The 19,566-nt window shown below is 53.1% G+C and overlaps 1 protein-coding gene across 1 annotated transcript in view; it reads left to right on the top strand.

The window, feature by feature from the left end:
• The window catches only part of ZMYM3 (zinc finger MYM-type containing 3), a 186,193-nt gene that overhangs the window by 112,396 nt on the left and 54,231 nt on the right, over positions 1–19,566 (top strand). The gene's annotated exons all lie outside the window — the stretch shown is intronic.

Below are 19,566 nucleotides of genomic sequence, written 5' to 3'. Positions count from 1 at the left end.
AGTTAAAGCTTTTGCTGCTCCCAGGATGCACTGGGTCCATCCTCCTCTATACCCCGCCTCCGAGCCACAGGCACCTCGGTTTTAGTTGGTGCCCGGCCAGTGTTGGGTCACCCTAAGCTTATTTTTAGAGGTTTTTTTTAATAAAATTTTTTATTTTTAACCGACTCTTCAGAGCGGCAGCATCAGACTGTCCTTTGGACGTCCAAGCTGCTGCTCCTACACCCCGCTGGCGCCGCAACGCCAGTACAGATCTGGGGATCGTGGCGGGACCCCAGAGTCTGTACTAGCTGGGCTCTGGGGACTCCCACGACTGCTGCCGGAGCGCCGGGGATCAGGTAAGACGCGGGTCACTGCTTGCGGTGACCCGCGTGTTTATGCAGTCGCATGCCTCCGGTCTCCGGAGGCGGTAGCAGTGGCGGCGGGCTCCCCCTCTCCGGAGGAATACCCCACTAGATCACCAGGGAATAATGCCGGCAGCGGGAGCCAGCGTACCTGGGGTTAATTGCTAGCCAGGGGAGGGGGCCTTCCCTTGTCGAGCGTCTCCTCCCCTCAGCTCAGCGCACCTTTCTGCTTGGGTCTGGCGACGCTGAGCTGCATTCCTCCTGCGGCCACTCCTCCTCTGAGATCTCTGGCGGCCATCTTCCCTGGCAGCATCGCAGATCTCACAGGCAGCGCGTGGACCGATCCCCCTGTGTACCTCTCCCCTGCAAGGACAGCGTACACAGCACTATAGCCCTCCATAGGTGCAGTGACTATTAACTTTCTGCATTGTATGTGACTTTTGCTAGTGCTGACTGTCTGTGCTTTTTTTTTCTAATTACTGTCAGTCTATACCAGGGGTTCCCAACCACAGGCCTCAAGGCACATTAACAGTCCAGGTTTTAAGGTTTGCCATACTTGAGCACAGATGACTTAATTAGTACCTCAGTTATTTTGATTTAACCATCTGTGCTTTAGCATGGATATCACTAAAACCAGGACTGTTAGTGTGCCTTGAGGACCGAGGTTGGGATCACTGGTCTATACCTATCCCTTTCCTTCTCCTACGGCCCTGCAGGTGTGTGGGGGAAGGGCTTTTCTCGGGCATCACTTATATAAATTCATGTATTTGTGAGGTCGGTCACATAGTTGTGTGCTACACGGTGCCATATCTGTGGGCTTGTGTGCTGCATACTTGTGGGTGCGCAGGCGTCAAACACCGAGCTACCCTATTGTGTTATATATATTTGTATAATATATATTTTTTCATGTCTGATGAGGAAGTTGAGCCCTCCTCGGCTCCTACTTTGTTCTCCTGCAGACGCTGCGTCGCAGGAGTAGATAAGGAAGTTACCTGGTCTCTCTAACCCCCCAATTTCGCAGGACCTTCCTTGGGTGATGGTCTTGGCTTCCCTCACGGACCGTCTGGCGGTCCCGACTGCTCTCCCCCATAGGGGTTTGCCCCAACCAGCCATCCCCCATTCCCAGGGTATACCACATTTATTGTAGTCTCCCCCTGGGTCTCAGACTGTTAGTCCATATACGGGGATACCTAGTGTTCACTCTAGCTCCGGCGGCAGGCAGGGCGCCGGAGCTAGAGAAGGCACTTCCGCGCACCCGAAAAGGGGGTGTAGCCATTGAAAAGGGGGCGTGTCTATAAGACGCCCTCCAGAAGGAGGGCAGGGCGCAGCGCTCCGCTAAAACATCCTAGCTTACCTATGTATATCCAGTCTCCTCCAGTGACACAGCAGTCTGTTATTCCCTTTCAGGGTCTCCCTCAGGCGGGTCAGCCACCATGGGTGGATGTGTTCTCCAGTTCAGTCCAGAGTTTGGCGGCCTCATCTTCGGCCTTTCAAACTAAGCCTCAGAAGGCATCTAAACGCCCTGTTATGTCATCCCAGTCTGTGCAAATATCAGACTCTGAGGCGTCCTCGGATTATGGGGAATTGCTTGAGGACTCTGACTCTGATTCCCCTGTCCGGGAGGTGGAAACTAAGTCTTCCATTAATGTGCCGGCATTGGTTAGGGTGGTGTGGTCCATTCTTGTTAAAGAGGATGACGCACCCTCTCCTAAGTCCAAGTATCCAAATTTCAAACAGACAAAAGTGACTTTGGCTGTTTTTCCCCTATCTGACCAGCTGACTGATCATATGGCAGAGGCCTGGCAGTCACCTTGTAAGAGGTTCCAGCTGCAGAAATGTTTAGCGTCTAGTTATCCGTTTCCTGCAGATCATTGCAAAAAGTGGGAAACCCCGCCCGCGGTGGATTCTCATGTTACTCGCTTAATCAAAAGCGCTACCTTGCCTTTGCCGTCCATTTCATCCCTAAAGGATCCCACAGACAGGAAAGTGGAGACTTGTTTAAAATCTATCTATTCTCTCTCAGGGGCGGTGGCCCGTCCGTCCATGGCCATCTCTTGGGTGGCTAAGGCCATTGAGAGCTGGGCCAATGTACTGGAAGATACTTTTCCAGAGGATGCTCCGGAAATGCGGAGAACTTTAGTGGGACAGATGAGGATGCAGCTTCCTATATTGGAGAAGCGTCCTTGGATGCTAGTCTTCTGACATCCAAAGTATCAGCTGTAGCGGTGTCTGCTCTCTGGTCTTTGTGGCTGCGGATTCCATGAAAAGCCTGGAGGCCTTACCTTTTAATGGGGAGATGATATTTGGACCAGACCTGGACAAAATTGTGGATACCCTGGCTAAGTCTAAGTCAGCTTTTCTACCTTCGGCAGCTGCACCTTCTAAGGCTAGGACCTCTGCAATTCAGTCCTTTCTTACTCAGGGAAAGTCCAAGGGACAGTCCTTCCCGAGGCAGTCGGCGACAAAGGCCGCCCCTAAGCCTAAGAAACGAGCGTGGAGTGCTAGACGCCCTTCTTCCAAGCCGGAGGATAAACCTTCTGCCTGATGGGACGGGCCTCTCTCTGGTGGATCCCAGAGTGGGAAGCCGACTTCTCCAATTCGCCCAGTGCGGGTACAACACCTCAACGGATACCTTGGTTCGAGAAGTGGTCTCTCAGGGGTACGCCCTCTCCTTTCGTCACAGACCTCCCCATCAGTTCTTCTGCACGAGTCTTTCTCAGGACAAGACCAAGGCCTTGCAGATTCAGGAAGCAATAGAGTCCTTGCTGAAAGCAGGGGTCATTGTTCCCGTTCCGCCTTCTCAACGCGGGACGGGTTACTAGTCTACTCTTTCTGGTGCAGAAACCCAATGGGTCTCATCGGCCTATACTCAATTTAAAGTTGCTGAACAAGTTTCTCAGAGTTCCCAAATTCAGGATGGAAACTTTGCGTTACATTATTCTGGCTATGGAACCTTGGGGACTACATGGTCCCCCTGGACATCCAGGACGCCTACTTTCATGTTCCTGTAGCGCCTACACACCAACGGTATCTGAGGTTTGCTATACGTCAACACCACTACCAGTTTCAGGCTCTGCCCTTTTGCCTCTCCACGGCTCCAAGGGAATTCTCCAAAATTATGGCGGTCATGGCCGCCCATCTACGGAGCCAGGGTATACGGCTTATGCCGTATCTGGACGACCTCCTATTGTTGGCAAGCTCTCTGGAGGTACTGCTACATCATCTACACCTGACGATCGCTTGTCTGCAAGCGCACGGGTCGCTGTTAAATTGGAAGAAGTCCTCCCTGATTCCATCACAACGGATGGTTCATTTGTGAGTCTTGCTGGATTCTCATCAGCAAAAGATGTTTCTGACTCCGGGAAAGATTTCCTCCTTACAACTGCGGGTGCGCAGTTGCCTGAAGAGTTGCTGAGGGTCTGTTCACTCAGCAATGAGGGTTCTGGGTTCCATGGTGTCTGCATTTGACATGGTTCCATTCCAGGCCCCTGCAGGGGCTGACTCTATCCAAATGGAAAGGGTTACCACACCGGAACAGGACTCGGATGCTGGTATTTTCTCCGGAGGTGCACCTGTCGCTATCTTGGTGGCTTCAGACATCTCATCTCTCCAAGGGTTGCCCCTTTTAGATCCTCGACTGGGTTCTGCTCATGACAGATGCCAGTCTCCGGGGTTTTGGGGCAGTGACAGGTCCACTTTCACTTCAGGGCCGATGCAGAAGAAGCGGTTCTCCCCATCAACATTCTGGAACTTCGGGCCATGTACAGGGCCTTCCAGTTGTCCGGTCACGCTCTTCAAGGAAGGGCCGTGCAAGTTCAATCCGATAACGCCACCATGGTGGTGTACATCAACCATCAAGGGGGACTCTCAGTCGAGCAGCGATGTCAGAGGTGTCACGCATCCTGTCTTGGGCCGAGTGCCACCTTCCGGCCATCTCGGCAGTCTTCATTCCGTGAGTCCTCTATTTGTTAGTCTGACTTCCTCAGCCGTCACAACGTGCATCCCGGGGAATGGTTGCTTCACCCAGCGGTATTTCACCTACTCGTGGACAGGTGGGGACTGCCGGAGGTGGACCTCATGGCCTCCCGTCACAATCACAAGCTACCCATGTACGGGTAAAGGACAAGAGACGCCGACGCAAGCCTGGTGGACGCGCCGTCATTGAAATGGACATTTCAGCTGGCGTATCTATTCCCTCCGATATCCCTGCTGCCTCGGGTCCTTCGGAAATTCAAACAGGATGGTGGCACGCTTTTGTTGGTGGCTCCGGCTTGGCCCAGATGTCCTTGGTACTCTGATCTTCGGAGCCTCTTCATCGACGCTCCGTTCCTTCTGCCTCAACATCGGGACCTGTTGTCTCAGGGGCCCTGCCTTTACCCAGATCTGGGTTGTCTGTCTTTGACGGCGTGGCTCTTGAGACATCAGTCTTAAGGTCCTGGGGTTTTTCCAGCTCTGTCATCAGCACGATGCTTCAGGCGCGCAAGCCTGCTTCCGCCAGGATTTACCAGGGAGTGTGGCATTCTTATTTTCAGTGGTGAGAGTCCAGAAACTACGATCCGCAGGCGTTTTGTGTTTCTAGGGTTTTGGCATTTCTTCAGTCTGGTTTGGAACTAGGCTTACACCTAGCTGCTTTGAAAGTTCATGTGTCTGCACTATCTGTGTGGTTCCAGCGTAGGATCACTACTCTGCCAGATGTCCGCACCTTTTTCCAGGGTGTTCTCAGGATTCAGCCTCCCTTTCTTCCCCCTGTGGCTCCTTGGGATTTGGACCTCTTGAATCGGTGGAACTAAAGTGGTTGATGGTTAAAACTGTTTTTCTCCTGGCAATTGCTTCAGCCAGGAGGGTGTCAGAATTGGGGGCGCTTTCCTGTCGTTCTCCTTTTTATGATATTTCATCAGGACAGGGCGGTTCTCTGCACTCACCCTGGTTTTCTTCCTAAGGTGGTGTCTAAGTTCCACTTTAATCAGGAAATTGTTGTGCCGATATTTCAGTCACCTGATCTCTCGGCTGGTGAGGCTTCCTTAGATGTGGTCCGTGCTCTCATAGTTTATGTAGACTGGACTAGTTCCATTCGGAAGTCTCTTTGGTTTACACAAGAGGGGTTGGCCTGCCAGCAAACAAACTTTAGCCCGTTGGCTTCGTTTGGTTATTTGTGAGGCTTATGCACAGGAAGGTTTGCCTGTTCCGGCCTCTGTTAAGGCTCATTCTACTTTCTGTGTGTCCCTCGTGGGCTGCTGGCCGTGGCGCCTCGGCTGTTCAGCTATGTAAGGCGGCCACTTGGTCTTCCATCCAGACCTTCTAAGGTTCTATGCGTTTGACACCTTCACCTCTCAGGATGCATCCTTTGCCTCTCAGGATGCATCCTTCGGGCGCCGGACTCTCCTTTCAGCACAGGAGCGTCCCCGCCCTTAGTTGAACTGCTTTGGGACATCTCCAAGGTCAACTCTGTGGACCCCCTATGGACCCTGAAGTAGAAAACAAGAGATGGGGTAAGAACTTACCTTTATCTGTTTCTACGAAGTCCATAGGGTCCACACCTGGCTTCATATGGGCTATGTGGCTGGTCACCGGTTTTCCGTCTCCCTTTCTATGAGTATTGTTCTTGTGTGTTCCAGTCTTCCTTCTCTCTGTTTTTTCCTCCTCCTGCCTTGGCTACTTACCAACTGAGGTGCCTGTGGCTCGGGGGCGGGTATAGAGAAGGATGGATCCAGTGCATCCTGGGAGCAGCAAAGGCTTTAACTGCGTGGTGCCCGTGGATCCAGATGCAGCTTTACCCCCAAGGTCAAACCTGTGGACCCTATGGACTTCGTAGAAAGAGATAACAAAGGTAAGTTCTTACCATATCTCTTGTTTAATAATGTTTCATAATTAATAACTAATAACTTATTTTCTACTTCAGGGTCCATAGGGGGTCCACAGGGTTGACCTTGGGTATAGCTGGATCTGGATCCACGGGCACCACGCAGTTAAATCTTTGCTGCTCCCAGGACGCACTTGGGTCCGTCCTCCTCTATACCCCACCCCCGGCCACAGGCACCTCAGTTTTAGTTGGTGCCTGGCCGGAGTCGGGTCACCCTGCGCAGTGGGGCTGCATAAGCAGCCCCTAAGCTTTATTTATTTATTTATTTTTTAAAAAAAGATAGAAGATTTATTATTTTTTACTCTTCAGAGCGGCAGCAAGGGACTGTCCATCTGGACGTCCACGCTGCCGCTCCACCAGCCCCGCTGGCACTGCGATGCCGGTACTGATCCGGGGATCGCAGCGGGACCCCGGAGTCAGTACTAGCGTGGCTCCGGGACCTCCCAAGGACTGCTGCCGGACTGAAGGGGCCAGGTAAGCCGCGTGCAGCGCTTCGCGCTGTGCGCGGGGATTATGCAGTCTTGTAGCCGCCGGTCTCTGGGGACAGACCGGCGGCGCTAGTAGCGGCGGCGGGCTCCCCCCTCTGTGGAATACCCCGCGTGTCTGCTGACCCGGCGGGGAACCGGCTTCCCTGGGGGTTTCATACTAGCAGGGGAGGCAGCCTTCCCTGCTTCAGCGCTCCTCCCCTCAGCCCAGCGCGCCTTCTCTCATGTGTGCTGGCGTCGCTGGGCTGTTATCTCCTGGCCACTCCTTCTCCGTGCTCTCCGGCGGCCATCTTCAGGCAGCATCGCAGAGCTCCCAGGCAGGCTTATGGTGCATACACACGATCAGATTTTTTCTTCAGATATGGACGATAACGATTTAAAAATCGTTCAGTCGTTCATATCTGATGGAAAATCGTTCATATCTGACATGCCTGAACGATGGACGATCAACGATGCGCGTTCCCGTTTGTCAGATAACGATATCTGACATCTGATGGGTTTGCAGTCAGACTTGGACGATTCCATTCATTTTAATGCAGTCAAAAATCGTTCAATCGTTCAAATCGTTCAAAACTTTGGTCAAATCGTCCAAATCGTTCAAATCGTTTAATCGTTCGGTCGTTCATCTGACAAATCTGACAAGTCTGACAAATCTGACCGTGTGTACGCTCCTTTACAGTGGACCAGTCCCCTGCGTACCTCTTCCCTGATCAGGACGGTGTTCGCAGCGCTATAGCCCTCCCAGACACTGAATCTGGGAGGTTGATTGTAGCGGAAGGTGCAGTGAGTACTATCTCTGCATGGTATGTGACTTTTTGCTAGTGCTGCTGTCTGTGCTTATTTCTACTTACTGTCAACTTTTTACCTATCCCTTTCCTTCTCCTACGGCCCACAGGTGCGTGGGGGAGGGGTGTTCTTTCTGTGTACCTCACTTATATAAATCTACGTATTTGTGAGGTCCGTCACATACTGCGGTGTGCTCCTCAGTACCATATTGTGGGCTGTTTGGGTTGCATACTTGGGAGTGCGTGGGTGTTATACGCCTTACCTCGTTTCGGTGATACGCTTTTATTGCGAAAAGTTTGTGTCATGTCTGATGAGGAGAATGTGCGCTCCGAGGCTCCTGTGCTGTTTTCCTGCGGACGCTGTTCGGCAGGGGTTGACGGGGCAGATTTGTCTCAAGACGGTCTGTGCGGGCGGTGCCAGCTGGTACCTGGTCCCTCTAAACCCCCGGTGGCGCAGGATCCTCCGTGGGCGATGTTTACGCAAGTCCTGGCATCGATCGCGGACTGGCTTGCGGTCCCGGCTGCGGCCCCTTCTAGGGCGTTGCCCCAGGCTACCATCCCCCGTTCCCCGGGTGTGACGCGTCTGGTGCAGTCTCCTCCCGGGTCTCAGACTGTGGGTCCCTTATGCGGGTTTGCCTGTATACGTGCAATCCCCTACGGTGCCGCAGCAGTCGATGGTACCTTTTATGGGGTATCCTCAGGCGGCACCCTCTACTTGGGTGGACGTTCTCTCCAGCTCTGTTCAGAGCCTGGCGGCTTCGTCATCGGCCTTTCAATCTATGTTGCACAGTGATTTGCCCCCACGGGCGTCCAAGCGACCCGTTCCGGCTTCACTGGTGACTCAGTTCACGGACACGGACGTGTCTTCGGATGACGGGGAGAACCATGAAGACTCTGACTCGGAGGCCGGGGCCCAGGAGGTGGAGGCTAAGTCCTCCATCAATGTGCCGGCGTTGGTTAGGGCGGTGCGGGCCATCCTTCATATTGAGGAGGATGTGCCGGCTCCCAGGTCGAAGTACCCTAACTTTAAAAAGGCCAAGGTGACTTTGACGGTTTTTCCCCTGTCTGACCAGTTAACGGATCATATGGCAGGCGCCTGGCAGTTGCCCAGCAAGAGGTTCCAACCGCAGAAGCAGTTGGCTTCGAACTATCCGTTTCCGGAGGCTCATTGCAGGAAGTGGGAAACTTCGCCTGCGGTGGATTCCCACGTTACCCGCTTGATTAAAAGCGCTACTCTGCCTTTGCCGTCAATCTCCTCCCTGAAAGATCCCACGGACAGGAAAGTGGAGACTTGTTTAAAGTCTATCTACTCTCTCTCGGGGGCAGTGGCCCGTCCGTCCATGGCCATCTCTTGGGTGGCTAAGGCCATCGAGAGCTGGGCCAATGCTTTGGAGGATACCTTTCTGGAGGATTCTCCGGAGATCCAGAGAGCGTTGATAGGCCAAATGAGGGATGCGGCTTCCTACATTGGAGAAGCACCGTTAGATGCAAGCCTACTGACCTCTCGGGTGTCGGCTGCAGCGGTGTTGGCACGTTGGTCCTTGTGGCTGAGATCTTGGAGAGCTGACGCTGATTCCAAGAAGGGACTGGAGGCCTTACCTTTTAATGGGGAGTTGCTTTTTGGTCCAGACTTGGACAAAATTGTAGACACTCTGGCTAAGTCAAAGTCAGCCTTTCTCCCTTCGGCTTCTGCACCTACCAAGGTACGGAGCTCTGCCTTTCGGTCCTTTTGGGTTCAGGGCAAGGCCAAAGGTCAGTCCTTCCCGAGGCAGTCGACGTCCAAGGCCGCTTCTAAGCCCAAGAAGCAGGCCTGGAATGCCAGGCGTCCTTCCAAACAGGAAGATAAACCTTCTGCCTGATGGGACGGGCCTCCCTCTGGGGGACCCCAGAGTGGGAGGCCGACTTCTTCTATTTGCCCAGTGCTGGCACAATACCACCACGGAGTCCTGGGTTCGAGAAGTGGTCTCCCAGGGGTACGCCCTGTCTTTTCGGCACAGACCGCCCCACCAGTTTTTCTGCACGAGTCCTTCTCAGGATACGACCAAGTCTTTACAGATTCAGTAAGCTATAGAGTCCTTGCTGACAGCAGGGGTCATTGTTGCCGTTCCTCAATTACAACGAGGGACGGGGTACTATTCTTCTCTGTTTCTGGTGCGGAAACCCAATGGTTCTCATCGCCCTATCCTCAACTTGAAGTCTCTGAACAAATTCCTCAGAGTTCCCAAGTTCTGGATGGAAACGTTACGTTCCATCATTCTGGCGATGGAACCGGGGGATTACATGGTGTCCCTGGATATCCAGGACGCCTACCTCCATGTTCCGATAGCACCTTCGCACCAGCGGTATCTGAGGTTCGCTATCCTTCAACACCATTACCAGTTCCGGGCGCTTCCCTTTGGTCTCTCCACGGCACCGAGGGTGTTCATGAAGATTATGGCGGTCATGGCCGCACATCTTCGGAACCAGAATGTACGGCTACTACCGTATCTGGACGACCTCCTGTTGCTGGCGAGTTCCCCGGAGGTACTGCTTCAACATCTCCACTTGACGGTCGCTTGCCTGCAAGCGCACGGGTGGCTGATAAATTGGAAAAAGTCCTCCCTGATTCCATCTCAGCGGATGGTTCATTTGGGAGCCCTGCTGGATTCTCGTCAGCAAAGGATCTTCCTGACCCCGGAGAAGGTCTCCTCCCTGCAGCTGAGGATACACAGTAGCCTGAGCAGTTGCCGCTTGTCGGTCCATTCGGCTATGAGGGTTTTGGGCTCCATGATGTCAACATTCGACATGGTGGAATTTGCCCAGTTCCATTCCCGGCCCCTGCAGGGGCTGATTCTATCGGAATGGAACGGGTTACCTCACCGGATCCGCTCTCAGTTGCTGGTGTTGTCCACGGAGGTTCGGCAGTCTTTGGCTTGGTGGCTTCAGACAGCTCATCTGGTCGAGGGTCGCCCCTTTTGGATCCCGGACTGGATCCTGCTCATGACGGATGCCAGTCTTCGGGGTTGGGGGGCAGTGACAGGCTCGTTGTCACTTCAGGGTCGTTGGTCTGCGGAAGAAGCTCTTCTTCCCATCAACATTCTGGAACTGCGGGCAGTTTATCGGGCCCTGCAGTCGTCCGGTCCCGCTCTTCACGGAAGGGCGGTTCAGGTGCAGTCCGACAACGCCACCACGGTGGCGTATATCAACCACCAAGGAGGAACTCGCAGTCGGGCAGCGATGTCGGAGGTGTCTCGCATCCTTGCTTGGGCGGAGTGTCACATTCCAGCGATCTCGGCAGTCTTCATTCCCGGAGTCCTCAATTGGGAGGCGGACTTCCTCAGCCGTCACGACGTGCATCCCGGGGAATGGTCGCTTCACCCAGAGGTGTTTCAGCTACTCGTGGACAGGTGGGGGCTGCCGGAGCTGGACTTGATGGCCTCCCGTCACAATCACAAGTTGCCCGTTTACGGGTCAAGGACAAGAGACGCAGGCGCCAGTCTGGTAGACGCGCTGTCGGTGAAATGGACGTTTCACCTGGTTTATCTGTTTCCTCCGATATCCTTACTTCCTCGGGTTGTGCGGAAATTCAAGCAGGACGGCGGCACGCTCGTGCTGGTTGCTCCGGCGTGGCCCAGACGTCCTTGGTACTCCGATCTGAGGTGTCTCTCCATCGACGCTCAGTACCTTCTTCCTCAGCGTCGGGACCTGTTGTCTCAAGGGCCCTGCCTTTACCCGGATCTGGGTCGGCTGTATTTGACGGCGTGGCTCTTGAGACAGCCGTCTTGAGGTCTAGGGGTTTCTCCAGTGCGGTCATTGGTACCATGCTTAGGGCACGCAAGCCTGCCTCCGCGCGGATTTACCACAGGGTGTGGCGCACTTACTTTCAGTGGTGTGAATCCAGAAACTATGATCCTCAGGTGTTCCGGGTTTCCAGAATCTTGGAGTTCCTTCAATCAGGTTTGGACCTCGGCTTACGCCTGGCCTCTCTGAAGGTTCATGTGTCTGCTTTGTACGTGTGGTTTCAGTGACGGATTGCTACACTACCGGATGTTCACACCTTTTTTCCAGGGTGTTCTCAGGATCCAGCCTCCCTTCGTGCCTACTGTGGCTCCTTGGGACTTGGCGGTGGTGCTACGGGTCTTGCAGGGTCCTCCTTTTGAGCCTCTTGAGGTGGTGGACCTCAAGTGGCTGACGTTCAAGACCGTTTTTCTCCTAGCAATTGCTTCTGCCAGGAGGGTGTCAGAGTTGGGGGCGCTTTCCTGTCGCCCCCCTTTTCTGATTTTTCATCAAGACAGAGCGGTGCTCCGCACTCGTCCTGAGTTTTTGCCCAAAGTGGTCTCAAAGTTCCACATTAATCAGGAACTTGTTGTGCCAGCTTTTCAGTCACCTGATCTTTCAGCTGGTGAGGCTTCCTTCGATGTAGTCCGGGCACTTAGAATCTATGTGGATCGGACTGCTTCGGTTAGGAAGTCGGATTCTTTGTTTGTCCTCTTCGGTTTTCACAAGAGGGGTTGGCCTGCCAACAAGCAAACGTTAGCCCGTTGGCTTCGTTCCGTTATTTGTGAGGCTTATGCACAGGAGGGTTTACCTGTGCCAGCCTCTGTTAAGGCTCATTCCACTCGTTCTGTGGGTCCCTCTTGGGCTGCTAGACGTGGCGCCTCCGCTGTTCAGCTGTGTAAGACGGCCACTTGGTCTTCAATTCAAACGTTTTTGAGGTTCTATGCATTTGACACCTTCGCCTCTCAGGATGCATCCTTTGGGCGCCGGGTACTCCTTTCAGCACAGGAGTGTCCCCGCCCTTAGTTGAACTGCTTTGGGACATCCCCAAGGTCAACCCTGTGGACCCCCTATGGACCCTGAAGTAGAAAACAAGAGATATGGTAAGAACTTACCTTTGTTATCTCTGTTTCTACGAAGTCCATAGGGTCCACAGGACGCCCGCCCTGACGCACCTGGCTTCAAATGGGCAGTGTGGCTGGTCACCGGTTTTCCGTCTCCCATTTCTGTGAGTATGGTTTCTTCTGTGTTCCAGTCTACCTTCTCTCTGTTTAGTCTCCTCCGGCCTTAGCTGCTTACCAACTGAGGTGCCTGTGGCCGGGGGCGGGGTATAGAGGAGGACGGACCCAAGTGCATCCTGGGAGCAGCAAAGCTTTAACTGCGTGGTGCCCGTGGATCCAGATCCAGCTATACCCAAGGTCAACCCTGTGGACCCTATGGACTTCGTAGAAACAGAGATAACAAAGGTAAGTTCTTACCATATCTCTTGTTATTAGAAATTGACCCGACAGCTCAGTCGTCTGACTGAGGTGAGCAATAACTAGTCTGGACGGGCCAGGGGACGAAGCCGGCAGACAGTTTATTTCATAAAAAATGTAGCGTGGACGGAACTTCGGCCGGCCAGTTTGAGAGCCTGTGGGTCTACAGCTCCATCCGCCCAATTGTTAGTTCGGCCATGGTAGAAACAAGTAATTTGACTATTATCTTTTGAACTAAGCCTAAAATTGCCCAAATCATTGTTCCAAAATGCTAAACACAGCCTTCAAGACTTGAAAACACGTAATAATTCACACAAGTCCCGTGCATGACTTTCAATTGTCCCGTGCATCACAAGGTTTAAAAAAAATCCAAAAATTTCACAGTTGAATTATTTCATTTATACCAAAGCAATCTCCTGAAGTATATTTAAATAGCAAATGCATTTAACAAGCATGTACCCATTCACACTTCACAGAATTATTCATTACATTCTGTTAAGGTAAAAATTTCATTTTCTTTGAGTCCCGTGCATCACATGCTTTTAAATTTGTTTTCTTTTTAAACTGATCTGTTAAGAAATAGTTATATGAAAACTTAATTACTTAGTAGCAATGCCTTACCCTATAACTTAAGACCCACGAAAATCTTGGTATTTTGGCGAAGTTTGTCGTTTGAAATTGTGTAGCTGTCCCCGTGCATCACCAGGAGAATCGCCCTATACCCTTTTAATAGGTTACTCACTCACTAAGGTTATACCCAGGAAATATACCTTTAAATCATTAGGTAATTCTATTCAAAAAAGATTGCACACAAGTATGTAGTGAAGTAAAAGTATATTTTTTTCATTAACAATTGATCCTTAATAATGTTCACATATATTATAAAACAGTTTTATATTGTAAAATATAATCCAATATTATAATATATATATTATATATGGATGTAAGCAATGCAAGAAATAGTGAGAGGCAAGTGCTATTTAAAAAAACAAAAAAAAACAAACGTTAAGATGGCTGCCAGAAAGCATTGGGGGGAAGACGTGTGTGTGTGTGTGTGTAATATGATGTATGTTTATAGGGAATAAGCGTTATTCATGCACTGACAAATCTGAGATTTATGATTGAGAGTACATTCCAGATTTTATCTAAAATAACACTTAAGGCGGATATACACTTGCCAATTAAAAAGAGCAATTGAATGATAACAATATTGTTCAATCGCTCATTAATCGTGCATGAATCGGACACTAAAATGTCGGAAACGACCAGCGATGCGCGCTCCCGCTGGTCGTTTTCGACATCCATAATCACCCGAACATGCTGGTCAATCTGCCGATTAACTACAGATTGGCTATGTTCAGGGATGAGGGAGAGTGTCTGCACTGAACGACATATCGTTCAGTGTAGGCACTACAGGGGATCAGGAACGACTGTACGATTACGATGTCGTAATCATACGGTCTTTCCCTAGTCAGGTAGTGGATGCAGTGGCTAGCTGGCAACTTTCAGCCTGGGGGGCAAACCAGAGCAAGTGGCACTGCTTTTCTACCGGTGAGTGCAATTTTAAAAATGGGCATGACAGTAATGTTGGGGGTGTGTACCACAGTAAACTACTACATGCCTGATTTTTGAACCTATATGGTACACATCATAATTACCTTTATTTACTTCAATGACATTGAATAGGAATGGGCATGAAATACCGCCGGCCGCATAGCCGGCGGTTCGATTCCCGTCAGCGGCAGCCCGACATGAGCAGAGTTTGAAGCAGCGGAAGCCCGACAGCGCTGGAAATCCCGATCGTGGATAGGTGAGTATCTACTAACCTAACCCCCCTAACCCTAACCCTCCTTAGGGATGCCTAACCCTAACTTCCCCCCCAAGTGCCTAACCCTAACCACCCCCTTCCCCGCTGCCTAAACCTAAGTCCCCAAGGGGGGTGCCTAACCCTAAGTCCACCCCGGGGGTGCCTAACCCTCAATCCCCCTAGCCTAACCCTCCCGGGGGGGTGCCTAACCCTAAGTCCCCCCCCCGGGAGCCCTAAACCCCCTGGGACAGCGGACCGCAGCAGTGCGGTAGCGCTGCGGCGTCCCAGGGGGTTAAATGCATGCCAGGGGAGCGCGCCTTCCCTGTCTCACAGCCGGCGCCTCCCCCGCTGCACACAGCCCTCTCTGCACGCTGCCGACTGGTCCTGTGGCAGCGCTCCTCCCCCAGGCCAGCCTCCTCTCTGCTCCTCGGAGGCCATCTTCTCCAGAACGCATGGTGAACGCTGCTGGAAGCGCTGGACGGAAGCATCGTGGTCTGGGTCCCCCCGCATACCTCTCCTCCGCTGTGGTCAGGTCTGTGTATGCAGCGCTGTGTCCTACCAGGCACTGTGTCTGCGTAGTTGAGTGATCAGCGCTGTTAGTGCAGGAATTGATTTTCTTTGCATTGTATGTGACTGTGCTAGCGCTGCTGCCTGTAACTTTTCTCTAAACTGTCAGCTTTATTACTGTCCCTGTTCTTTCTGCTAAGCCCTTGCGGTGCAGTGCTGCAGGGTGGTCTCTCGCCTATTTAAGTTATAATTGGTGAGAGAGGTCACATACGTGGTGCCATGTCCGAAAGTGATTTTCCCCTCCGGCTACAGTGTACTACGTGTAAAGTACCGTTAGCGGAGGGGGAGGGTAGCGCGGAGGGCCTTTGCCGGCAGTGTTTGTCCATGGCGCGGCCTCTTACGGTTACAGCACCGGTACAGGAGCCGCCCTGGGCTTGTTTCGCTCAGGCGCTTACAGCCTTAGTGGGCCAGTTAGCTCGCAGCCCGCGTTTACACCGATGGGTTTATCCCAGCAGTTAGTGGTGTCGTCACCCTATGCAGGGTTTCCCACGACAATTGGTGGTACCCCACAGTCTCCCTATTTCCCCGCTCCCGGTTTCTCAGGAGCCAGCGTGGGTTAACTCCCTGACGAGTTCTGTACAGCACTTGTCGGATGTGTTGCAAGGGGAGTCTGTGATGCGGCCGCATAAACGGCCGGTGGCGTCTGTCGGCTCCTTATGAGGATGACGAGGGGACGTCTGATGATGGGGAGATTCTGGATCCTTACGATCAGGAACCTCTCCATACTAAGGACGCTGATGCTAAGTCCAAAGTATATATTCCTGGACTTATTCGGGCAGTCCGCACAGCCTTGGTGATTGAGGGCGAAGTTCCCCCAGCGGCTAAATCTAAGTATGCCTTTTTCAAAGATGTGAAGGGCGATGCCACAGTCTTTCCTCTTTCGGGTCAGTTGGTGGACCATTTAGAGGAGGCGTGGAAACAGCCTGGCAAAAGATACCAGCCGCAGAGACGCCTGGCGGTGGCTTATCCGTTCGCGGATAATTATTTTGCTAAGTGGGAATCCCCTCCACAGGTGAATTCTCACGTGACCTGTCTTGTCCGTAGTGCCACATTGCCGATGCCATCTATGTCCTCCCTTAAGGATGCTACGGACCGCAAGGTGGAGATCTGCCTGAAGTCCGCTTAATCCCTTGCGGGGGGGGGGCAGCACGGCCGGCTATGGCCATTTGCTGGGTTGCCAGAGCGATGGAGCGCTGGGCGGATTCATTAGAGGCTTCTTTTGATTCCGACTGTCCGGCCGAACAGGCGGAGTTGATTGGTAATCTCCGTGATTCGGCCACTTATATCAACGAGGCGGCCCTAGACATTAGTACTCTGGTGTCTAGAATTTCTTCAGCAGTGGTGGCTGCTCGTCGCACCTTGTGGCTGCGATCCTGGAAGGCGGACGCAGATTCCAAAAAGGCTCTGGAGGCGTTGCCGTTTACCGGAGAAGTTCTCTTCGGTCCGGATCTGGATAAGATTGTGGCCACGCTGGCGGCAGCCAAATCGGCTTGTCTCCCGTTGGCCGCTGCTCCTTCTGGTTCTGGACCATCGTCCTTTCGGTCATCTAGGGCCCAGGGCAGGCCCAAACCACAGTCGTTTCCTCGACAGGCTGGCCCTAAGAAATCGGCCAAGCCCCGGAAGCAGGCATGGAGTACCAGACGTCCGGCCCCCAAGCCAGATGACAAGCCTGCGGCCTGACGGTCCGGGCCTCCCTTTGGGGGATCCCAGGGTGGGAGGCCGCCTGCTGCAGTTCGCCCAGTGTTGGTCGGCCACTACGACAGACACTTGGGTTCTGGAGGTGGTTTCCCACGGATACGCCCTCTCCTTCCGGCACAGACCCCCGGCTCGATTCTTCACCACGGGTCTACCGTCCGACCGGAACAAGGCTACGGAGCTGCGGAAGGTATTGCACACTATGCTCCAGGCTGGAGTTATAGTGCCTGTTCCATTCTCCCAGAGGGGCCAGGGTTTCTATTCAAATCTATTTTTGGTACAGAAATCCAATGGGTCGTATCGTCCGATTCTCAACCTCAAAGCACTCAACAAGTCTTTGTGGGTTCCGAAGTTTCGGATGGAGACCCTACGGTCCATCATTCTGGCGCTGGAACCTGGGGACTACATGGTGTCATTGGACATACAGGACGCTTACCTGCATGTCCCTATTCTTTTGCGCCATCAACAGTTCCTCAGGTTTGCAATCCGCAGCGACCACTTCCAGTTTCGGGCGTTACCTTTTGGCCTGGCGACAGCACCACGTGTTTTCACCAAGGTGATGGCGGTCATGGCGGCTTCTCTGCGGATGCAGGGAGTCCGCATGTTGCCGTACTTGGACGACCTGTTATCGGTGGCAGGATCTCCAGAGCTCCTGTTACGCCACTTGGACCTGACCATTGCACTGCTGCAACGGCACGGCTGGCTAATCAACTGGCAGAAGTCCACTCTAATCCCGTCTCGGAGGATTCTGCATCTTGGAGCCTTATTGGACTCGGGACAGCGAAGGATCTTCGTGACGGAGGACAAGATCTCTGCTTTACAGTCAAGGGTGCGCAGTTGTCTGCACGGCCGCCGGAGCAGTTTCGGGTCCACACTTGTTCTAGGGCAGGTGGACGCCGACAGTAGCGGAGCTTCCAATAAATATCTTGGAACTCCGTGCGGTCTTCAATGCTCTCCAGCAGACACATCGGTTTCTCCAGGGTCACCCGGTGCAGGTCCAGTCGGACAATGCTACCACCGTGGCCTACATAAACAGGCAAGGAGGAACTCGCAGTCGGGCGGCTCTCGTAGAGGTCTCTCGGATCCTGGTTTGGGCGGAGCGCAATCTTCCGGCCATATCAGCGGTCTTCATCCCGGGAGTGCTAAATTGGGAGGCGGACTTTCTAAGTCGCCAGGACGTTCATCTGGGGGAATGGTCCCTGCACCCGGACGTTTTTCAACTGCTGGTGGACAGGTGGGGTCTTCCAGAGATCAACCTCATGGCGTCCCGGCACAACACCAAGTTGCCGGTGTACGGGTCTCGCACAAGAGACGAAGGGGCGTCTCTGGTGGATGCTCTGTCCGTCCGGTGGACGTTCCGGTTCGCATACCTGTTCCCTCCGGTCTCCCTTCCACGGGTAATCCGGAAATTCAAACAGGAAGGAGGGATGCTCCTGTTGATAGCTCCCGCGTGGCCCAGACGGCACTGGTTCTCAGACCTTCAGGGTCTGTCCGTGGACAGTCCTCTGCGGTTGCCGCTACGACCGGACCTTCTGTCTCGGGGTCCTTGTCTTCACCCGGACCTGACTCGGCTGTCTTTGACGGCGTGGCTGTTGAGACGGCCATGCTGAGGTCCCGGGGGTTTTCCAGCTCTGTGGTGCGTACCATGTTGCGAGCTCGGAAACCGTCTTCCGCGAGGATATACCATCGCGTGTGGCATACGTTCTTCCAGTGGTGTCGACCGAGAGGTTATGCACCGCGGGAGTTTCGTCTGTCTCGGATTCTCGCCTTCCTGCAAGCGGGACTAGATCATTGGCTTCGCCTTGCTTCTTTGAAGGTACAGGTTTCGGCCCTATCTGTCTGGTTTCACCGTAGGATTGCTACAATCCCGGATGTGCGCACCTTTATGCAAGGTGTTCTCCGCATTCAGCCGCCCTATGTTCCACCTGTGGCGCCTTGGGATTTGGCTGTGGTCCTGAGGGCTCTCCAATGACCGCCGTTTGAACCACTGGGCTCAGTGGATCTTAAATGGCTAACAGCTAAGACTGTTTTCCTTCTGGCTATTGCTTCGGCCAGACTTGTTTCTGAGTTAGGGGCTCTTTCTTGTAGACCCCCTTTCTTGGTTTTTCATGGGAACAGGGCAGTGCTCCGCACTCGGCCCGAGTTTCTTCCCAAAGTTGTTTCCCAGTTTCATGTTAACGAGGAAATCGTTGTTCCGGCCTTTAACTCACCGGGTCTTTCCGTGAGTGAGGCCTCTTTGGATGTTGTGCGGGCCTTAAGGACTTATGTTGACCGCACTTCTTCGTTTAGGAAGTCGGACGCTTTGTTTGTCCTCTATGGCTTCCGTAAAAAGGGTTGGCCTGCTTCAAAGCAAACTTTGGCAGCCTGGATCCGTATGGCTATTTCTGAAGCTTATCTTCATGAAGGCCTGCCGGTTCCTCCTTCTGTGAAGGCTCATTCCACTAGGTCTGTGGGTCCTTCGTGGGTCCATGGGAACATCTACCGTCTGAAGCCGGCCCCACTGACATCACTAGTGATGTCAGTGGGAGTGATTTTGGCTCTGATAGAGCCAAAATCACTCCAGGACTTGTGGCTGGGAATCCCTACCGCAGGGTTTCCGTCGCAAGTCCGATGGTCGCGACCATCTTTTTGGACGCTCGTATATGCTGTGGGTGGTCACCCACAGCTATACGAGCGTCCAGGAGGACTCTCCATTTTAATGGAGGAGGGCCCTGATTCAGAGCGAGCGCTCTGGTCAGAGCGTCCGGCTCTGAATCAGGCCCTTAGTCAGCACACAGTCACACTAGTCACAC

Source organism: Taudactylus pleione, unplaced genomic scaffold, assembly GCF_031769625.1.
Source record: "Taudactylus pleione unplaced genomic scaffold, aTauple2 ptg000381l, whole genome shotgun sequence".
NCBI classification, from domain to species: Eukaryota; Metazoa; Chordata; class Amphibia; order Anura; family Myobatrachidae; genus Taudactylus; species Taudactylus pleione.
Note: the sequence above shows the minus strand (reverse complement) of the source record. Positions and strands in the feature narration are given on the sequence as shown.